Genomic DNA, 9,234 nt, shown 5'->3' with positions numbered 1-9,234 from the left:
CGAAGCCTCAATCGTCAGTGTGCTTTATCCAAACTGCCCCTTACGAGCCACCAGGACTATAGACCCACTTTTAGGTGGCATTCTAAAGTTCTTTATATTGTCAGAAACACTGCAACTCGATATAAAATACTAAATTATACCAAATCCCATGAAATAAATATAAATTAGAATTGGTGCTGGTAGGGGTGGGTCCACTCTCTCTCCCTCCACCCTCCAGCTCCTCCCGAAGCGGAGTGAGTGTGGCGGAGCAGCGCGCCTGAGCGGAACCTCAGTTGAGTGTGGGACAGCTCCGGGAGCGTAGATCTATAGGCGACGGTGCTTGCTACCACCCGGCTCACCTTCTCGCTGTCCTCACTAATCACGTGAACCGCACCGTGCACTTATCTTTTGAAGGAAAATATAAGATATATATATCACGTGTACCATACATTGAGGAAAATATATCCGAGTCATGTATGGACTGTGAACTGTAGAAAACAGCAGTAAAACTGAAACATTATAATGTGATGTGTGGTCATTGATGATCCGTCATGCGAGATTAAACTGTCTAGCTATCAAGTTTAAAAGTTATGAAACAATTTTTTGAAGTCGAGTGTTAGGCTAAGTGCGAGCGACGGGACCTCACCTGCCCCGAGGTAAGTGTGCTAACGTGAGTCTGGACGCACCACACACTTACACGTTAAAGTATTTACTTGGGTTAAGAAAGGCAACGAAACTTTGGGTTTGTGCTGAAGTTTAGCCAATGATTAAATCTTCACTACATTAACAACACGCGGCACTCCTATCTTAGTGTCATGAAACATACTCACAAATTACTGTCTGGAGAATAACAACTATACATAATTTGTCATTAAACCCAGAGAAACAACCCACTCAAACAACTATTGAATCATTGAATAACTTGTCTTGACTCCTGAGGACAATAATCTACTCCCTTAAGGCGACACTGTACTCACAAGGTTAAGTCATCAGGCAAAGAAGTTAATACGCATTTTTCCTAACAGGTAAAACAGGTAAAATTCACACCAAGATCCTGTTACTACTCGTCAATAATCTACTCCGCATATTGCAAAAATGACGACAGACCTACATACACGCACGTCCTGGCAGAGTAAATTTCAATAATCAAACTAATTAAAACTGTTTGAAAGATTTTGGGGCAAGTCTTCCCTCCTCTTTGATGTTCCTCGGGTGAAGGGCTCAGTTCTTGACCCATTATGTTGAAAACAGTTTGATATATATATATTGATTTTTGAGGGCAAGATGTTATTATTATTATTATTATTATTTTTATTTTTATCGTTATTATTATTATTATTATTATTATTATTATTATTATTATTATTATTATTATTATTCGTGTTCGTATAAATTGCAGCATTTTTCTATAATAATACTCGCAGTACTATCATCACTTATCATTACAGTCATTGTGATTCTTATTATTGCTATAACTGTATTATTATATTCATTATCATCATTATTTTTATTACTACCACATAAAGGCGACACACACACACACACACGCATGCCTTGAGTGTTGTCCGCTGATAACATCTGTGTGTGGTGAGGGAAGGCGGTTCCTCCTCGTCTGCCTCATTAATCAGGGTTATCGCCATTAATGTTTAACGCTGGTAATGTTCAACGCTGAAAAGGGGGATTTTGAACACGTCTAGCGATGATTTACACCTCTGAGATTCAACGCTAGTGGTGTTCATTTATGGCCGTGTCTAAAACTGGTAACGTTCGACGCTGCTACTAAAGTTGAACGCTGGTATAAAGGTTGAATGTTGCAAAGGTTCAGTCACTTAAAATCATCATTTTTAGTGTTCATCGCTACTGAATTTAAACGCTGTTGAGTTAAACAAAGCTTAGGTACAGCGTGTCTCTGGTTCAACGCCAACTGACTCAACAACGCTCAACGCCAACTGACTCAACAACGCTCAGGGTACACCTCGCACGTCGCTATAAACGCTGGTGTTCACTTGTCCACAGTTAATCACGTTCATCACTCAGATATCCATCGGTGTCGCTATTCAAAGCTTTGGGGTTCGGCGCTGGCGAGACTCAACGCCTTTCCGAGCTACTATTAATGACGAAGACGCTCTGTTGAATTGTCACCATAGGCTTTTATTAATAGTAGTAGTAGTAGTATTTTGCTCAATACCAATAATAATAGTAGTAGTAGTAGTAGTAGTAGTGCCATTATACCTCAACGTCTGCTACTCTTAAGTGGTAACAATTCACTACTTCCCTGCGTTTGGAGGTAGAGTGACGAGCGGTGTAGTGGCCCTCAGGTGAACGCTCCGGAAATTAACTCAGGTCAGCTGGAAAGGGGATTTGGTCAAGTGTTTAGAATTGAGGATGAGGTGATTAGGTAAAGTGATTAGGTGATTAGAGACTACTTTATTAGGTTAGGTCATGGAAGTGATTTAGGATAGGAAATTCGTTTCTGAATCATTTATCAGATTGGTAAAGGTGATAGAATTTCATTTCACTTCTGATGTGTAAACGTGAAAGGAGAGAGAGAGAGAGAGAGAGAGAGAGAACTACCATTGGTGCGGTAAACAGAATCTGATAGAGGGTCGCTGATGAGATGAATTTCCTTGGTCACATTGCCTTGGGTGAAGGAAGCCTCTGGCACATAGATCCCGTCTCCTCACCACCGCCAGTGTCCGCTCCTCAAAGATCTCTTTCTTTCTTTCTTTCTTTCTTTCTTTCTTTCTTTCTTTTTGAATTTCGGGGTGAAGTTCGCGCCTCTCTCTATCTCGTCATAACTTCAACTCCTCGTTCACTTTGGAAGCTCCAATTGGGTGGTCGGAGCTGGGTTATTCTCACTCCTTCGTTCTTTCTCTTTCGTTCTCTCTATTTTCCATTTTCTTACCTTGTCTTTTCTTTCTGGTTATCACTATCGCTTTTTTTCTTCTCTCTCTCTTTGTCACTCCTCCATTTATCTTTCCCATTCTTTCTTTTCCCTCATGACGGAACAGTTACTCGACCAGCTCACGTAAACACACCTTGCCTCATCTCTTCCATATCCACACACACAGTCAGTCGATCTTTTCCTTATTTCCGCCTCTCTCACTCTCCTTCCCTATTCCACCTTTCCTCCTTCCACTACACGACCTACTTGTTTCTCGCTCATTAGTTAAGGGTTATAAACCTTGACACTTGATGGGCCGAGTTTAAGTCCTTCATCGTTGACTTCTTTTAATTCTTTACGTTAAAGCTCTCTCTCTCTCTGGATAATGATCATATTAGTTAATTATTATTATTATTATTATTATTATTATTATTATTATTATTATTATTATTATTAACAAGGACTAACACACAGCTCTATAAAAACCTAACCTAACCTAACCTAACCTAACCTAACCTAACCTAACCTAACCTAACCTAACCTCCAATAATCCTCTTATGCCTTCTCTTTAATTATTATCTTTGTCTCTCTCTTCCTAAACCCTCAGCCAGGAGGGTTTGAAAGAAGGGTTCACTAGTTGAGAGAAGGGTTCACTGGCTGAGAGAAGGGTTCACTGGCTGAGAGAAGAGTTCACTAGCTGAGAGAAGGGTTCACTAGCTGAGAGAAGGGTTCACTAGCTGAGAGAAGGGTTCACTGGCTGAGAGAATGGTTCACCGGCTGAGAGAGAGAAGGGTTCACTAGCTGAGAGAAGGGTTCACTGGCTGAGAGAATGGTTCATCAAGGAGAGAAGGGTTCACTAGGCTGAGAGAAGGGTTCACTGGCTGAGAGAAGAGTTCACTGGGCTGGAGAGAAGGGTCTACTAGCTGAGAGAAGGGTTCACTGGCTGAGAGAAGGGTTCACTCGCTGAGAGAAGGGCCTTCATCAGCTGAGAAGGGTTCACTGGCCGAGAACGGTTCACTGGCTGGAGAGAAGGGTCTACTGGCTGAGAGAAGAGTTCACTAGCTGAGAGAAGGGTTCACTGGCTGAGAGAACGGCTCACTGGCTGAGAACGGTTCACTGGCTGAGAGAACGGTTCACTTCGGCTGAGGAGAACGTCTCACTGGCTGGAGAAGGCTCCATCGGCTGAGAGAACGGTTCACTGGCTGAGAGAGAAGGTGTCACTGGCTGAGAGAAGAGTTCACTGGCTGAGAGAACGGTTCACTGGCTGAGAGAAGAGTTCACTGGCTCAGAGAACGGTTCACTGGCTGAGAGAAGGGTTCATTGGCTGAGAGAAGGGTTCACTGGCTGAGAGAAGGGTTCACTGGCTGAGAGAAGGGTTCACTGGCTGAGAGAAGAGTTCACCGGCTGAGAGAAAGTCTCCGTGACCGACTTTTCTCGCTCTAAAGGTTCTCAAAAGCTCGTGTTTTGCCGTTTTCCTGTCTGGTTCTCTTGCTGTCTGTCTGGTTCTCTGTATGTATGTCTGTCTGTCTGTCTGTCTGTCTGTCTGTCTGTCTGTCTGTCTGTCTGTCTGCTTCTCTGGCTGTCTATCTGTCTGGTTCTCTGGCTGTCTAACTGTCTGGTTCTCTGGCTGTCAAACTGTTTGTCTGTGTGTGTCTGCTCCTCGTTCTTCTGGACAAAATTATGTTAGAAACTAAGAATTTTATGTTAAGTATAAGATAAACAACCTAATGGCCCGCTTAAAAATACAATTACTATTACTTATTGGAGACAGACTGATACTATGACTACTGGTGGTCAGGAGTATCACTGTCCCTGAGTAGTCCCAGGTCAGTTTACTCCAATGAGAGAGAAGCTTGTATCATGGTAATAGAGTTATTAACAGGAAACTGGGAGGATAAAGTACCAAGTTGCTGCTGACCATTATAGTATTGACTGCACACTGTGTGGCTGAACTTGAGAACTACCTATAGAGAGTGTGTTCTCTCTCTCTCATTTCTTCTCTTTACTATGATTTATTGTTATTTTATAAAAAGTTGCTCATAATTTAGGGAATTTAGTTTATAGTTAAATGACAGTAGAATAAAAGCAAAATCCTGGGATAATTTAAGTAAATATTTAAATCAGCGTCGTTAAAGTGTTAAATCATCGTCGTCAAATGGTTAAATAGCTTGTATCTGAGTCACCTGTAAGCCCTTCACACCGACGCTACTTCAGGATGATGTACTGTAGGAAACGTGATGCCAAAAAACAAAAAAAAATTGCAAGATTTTTTTTTTTTTTTAGTCGCGAAAACAATTTAATAATAATAGTATAGAAACGTATAGGTGCCACACAGTTGGTCATCAATATTCAGGACACCACACTCAAGTTTTCCTTTCCCTCGATAATCTATGTCTGGTTCAATGGCTGAGTTAGATTGAGTATTTTCTTATATTATTTTTCATTCCCTGAAATCCTTGGACCTGAAACTAATGAATTGTCCAAACACAGTCTCGAGCCTGACACAATTACGAGACATCCTGGAGCGTTACCAGTTGTCACATGTACACACGGTGAGGTACAATAGGTGTATTTCCACCGTTTTGTCTCGAGTTTGTGAACCTACTACGCATTTACAGCGGACTCGGGAGCCCTGACTGATCCAGGGTTTTTTTTTTCAGTGCAGGGCCAGACGTCTATGTGGGGCCAGTCGTATATTTGGGGACTGTGGTCTATGTGGGGCCAGTGGTCTATGTGGGGACTGTGCTCTATGTGGGGACTGTGGTCTATGTGGGGACTGAGGGTCTATGAGGACTACTCACAGATCCAGTAGACATAAAGGTTAAAAAAGATGAAGAAAAAATCCTGATAATATTTAAAAACGGTAATTTTTCAATTTTTGGGCAGAAACAGATTTTTTCATGAACGGCCTCAAATATATCCTCTACAGTAACAGCCAGAGTCTTTGGAGGGATGGTACAGAGCCCTACAAAAAAAAACTTTCTCACTGATTCATTGGGACTAATTTCATGAAGTGATTACAAACTTTCCTTAAAAAGAACTTCTTTTCCTTTACCCCCCAAAAATATACAGTAGGTGAAGGATTTTTGCGGTCCTGTGCAATTACTGACCTAATTGTTGTTGTTTGTTCTACCAACAGCCAGAGTAATTAAAGTTGTCTTGGCCGTAAAAAGTTATCAAAAGGAAGTGTAATGACTTTTTACGGTTGAATTACCTGAGGCAACAAATACTTCCTGCGTCGTCAAAGACTCCCTCAGACGTTACCATCAATCATTAAAGTCTCTTACAGGAAGCCGCCAGGCGAGGGAGGGACACAGGCCACCAACACTGATGAGAGTCTAAGAATTTTCTCACAGTCAAACACTCACGCTGACACTTGGTTGATTTATGGAGTGGCATACACCATGTTGACGATAATGTTTTACGGAGAACTTAAAGTTAACTTAACGTCTCATAGGTCCGTTAAACTGTGTGTGTGTGTGTGTGTGTGTGTGTGTGTATTAATGACAGTGATAATAGAGGTCAAACCATTATTAATTCTGTCATCAGGGTTTGTTGTGGCGCCGCTGTGAGGTGTTGCTGCTGTACACGCGCCACAGTAAGATACATTTGCATGTATATTGAGGCTGTGTGTTTAACACTGAGGGTTTATTTGTACAGTTATATCACCATTACCTTATATGTTTCTTAATTTGTGATAAATGCATGATACAGTGTAAGATAATTCACAGCTGCGATGTTACCTGGAAAACTTTCACACATACACACGCATATATATATATATATATATATATATATATATATATATATATATATATATATATATATATATATTCCTTGCTACTCGACCGATTTTACGTAGAAGAATAATTTAATTGTAATTTTAATGCATACCAGTTTAAATTCAATTCCCGGTCCGTATCCCAACAAATGGACGCTGTGGGGTCTGTTTCCTCCCATAATGAAAAACTAAATGAGTATTTTTTGCTTTGTCTAAACAAATTCAAGGATTGATCGTGACCTAATTTTTTCCACTCTACAATATGAAAGACTTAAATGGACTTTTTCTTTCCCTCCAGTGACTATTGTATATATAAGTTGACTCAAATTTTAAAGGAAAAATCTCATATTTGCGCCGGAATAATGGAAGGTCGGCCAAGTTTAATGCCCGCCAAGAATATAGATCACGCGATAGTCTTTCTATTAATTTATTCTTTTTGTCAATAAAGACCAAATTGTTACAGTTGGTCTCCTAACAATAATTCACAACCTGCAGTTCTTTTTTCGGCGAAGTAAATTCTTTGTGTTCGTTACAGAAAAAAAACCCACAAATTTCTCTCTGGCAAATCATTAAAATATTTCCCGTTATTATTCGTTTCAACTATAAATCTTGGAGGACAACGTGGTGTTCAGGTGGTCCGATACTCCGGCTTCAATACGTGTTATAATCGTTTTGTTTTTTTGGTCCACTATGTTGAACCTTTTCCTCCCTGGCTCCATGATCGTGTTTGGTGCACCTGTGGCCCATAACCTATGCTTGAATACACTTTAAATCATGATGACTCCAACTGATGTAAACAATATGTGTTGGTTCAATTACTTCAGGAAATTACTTCAGGAATGTTTATGTCTACCATCATCATCATCATCATTGTTTTTATTATTATTATTATTATTATTTTTATTACCAAACAATATATAGCGATCAATAATTACGGGTCTGTATCAGAGACTAAGGTCACTGATAAAGAGAGGAAAATACGGTTTAAAGAGTAAACAGTATCTGGACAAACACGGAGTCACCACCCCCACCCACAACCGTAATGCCGTGAGGGAGTGTTATGTCTCGTTACAAGTGCCCTGAGCTCTCGTTAAGCAGGGTGGGCTCTCGTTAAATAGGGGCGACCAAAAAGTTGTACTAGTCTCTGCTTGATGTTATAATGAAAAGAAAAAAAAAAGGGAATGTGCGTAAAATTTAGATAACTAATACTGTGTGTGTGTGTGTGTGTGTGTGTGTGTGTGTGTGTGTGTGTGATTGTCTTAACATAAACAATGAGCGTATTAGCTGGAGTGGTTTGTGTTGTTACGACGTTTTTAATATTAAACTGCTTAATAACTTTTGACTTCTCCTGTCCACTTTGAGTCATGAATGGTGAAACTAATGACACAAATCTTCCTGTTTATTTGGCTACACAACATAAAAACAAGTCCTTATATAATTAACATAAGAAGATGATCAATATAACGTCATTGTGTTATGTTGTGAAGTATCGTGACACCATTGTTACTAATCATTACAGTTGCAATAAAGTCGTAAATTGTAACTTTTAATGACCTTATTGACGACAGTGATATATTGTGACTTGTACTTAAATGGCATTATTAATGGTCATATTTTGAAACTTATAGTAGCATAATTAAATACATATAATTGTGCCATATAGTGATGTATATAACGGTAGCCCTGGCCGGCCCTAGGACCACCTAGGTGTGAATTTGTTTAAGGTGTAGAAGCAGTCGCCCACACAGCAACCACACCCTGAGTTAACGAGCTGCATGACCCAGTGTCAAGCATAATTCTGAGAAGACCGGACAACTCGCCAACTGCACTGGCTAACCATTACCCCGAAACACGATGTACAAGTCGATTATCATCCAGGTCCCCAATTACTGCTGGGTAGACAGAGGCAAATGGCGTAAAGAAACTTGCCCATAGTTTCATCAGTCCGGGGATCGAACCCGGGTCCACTCGCTTGCGAGGCGAGCATACTGACCATTACACCACAGGTACAACCATATCGTAGGACACTATATCATATGGTAACGCATACTGGCAGATTAACACACAGTGGGGTGGGTTATAGTGACAGAGGCTTATCACGACGCAGAGTAAAATACCTGTACAGTGTAATACAATAACATACAGTAACATACAACAACATACAATAACATACAACAGCATACAACATACAATAAAGTACAATGAGATACAGTGACAGAAAACATAGTGAAGTAGGACAACAAACAGCGACATACATAGAGATAACTACTCAATATCGTCCTGAATGTTTGTGAAAATATTGAGCATCATTTATCTGGTACAAATATTGGCCCTATGTGTCCTCTCTCACCTCTATTACCTGTGTGTATGTTAAGGTAAATACACCGACTGTATGTGTGTGTGTGTGTGTGTGTGTGTGTGTGTGTGTGTGTGTGTGTGTGTATGCGTGTGTATGTGTCTGTGTATGTGTGTGTATGTGTATGTTTGTGTGTGTGTGTGTGTTTATCAAATCATGTTCCTCACCAAACATTATTCCATAGAGTCAATTGTCTCATTGACTATCCCTGTCATCGATAATTCCTGTCATAAT

At 40.3% G+C, this 9,234-nt stretch overlaps 1 protein-coding gene across 1 annotated transcript in view; it reads left to right on the top strand.

Annotated features, from left to right (window-relative positions):
- The first annotated feature begins 265 nt into the window (after positions 1-265).
- LOC121859337 overlaps positions 266-9,234 on the top strand; it is a 73,783-nt gene continuing 64,814 nt past the window's right edge. Inside the window, exon 1 of the mRNA XM_042356132.1 lies at positions 266-635. The gene's annotated coding sequence lies outside the window, so the exon portion shown is untranslated. The remainder of the gene's footprint in view (positions 636-9,234) is intronic.

This window comes from Homarus americanus, unplaced genomic scaffold (assembly GCF_018991925.1).
Source record: "Homarus americanus isolate GMGI-L3 unplaced genomic scaffold, GMGI_Hamer_2.0 scaffold36188, whole genome shotgun sequence".
NCBI classification, from domain to species: domain Eukaryota; kingdom Metazoa; phylum Arthropoda; class Malacostraca; order Decapoda; family Nephropidae; genus Homarus; species Homarus americanus.
This window is presented reverse-complemented; position numbering and strand designations above follow the sequence as displayed.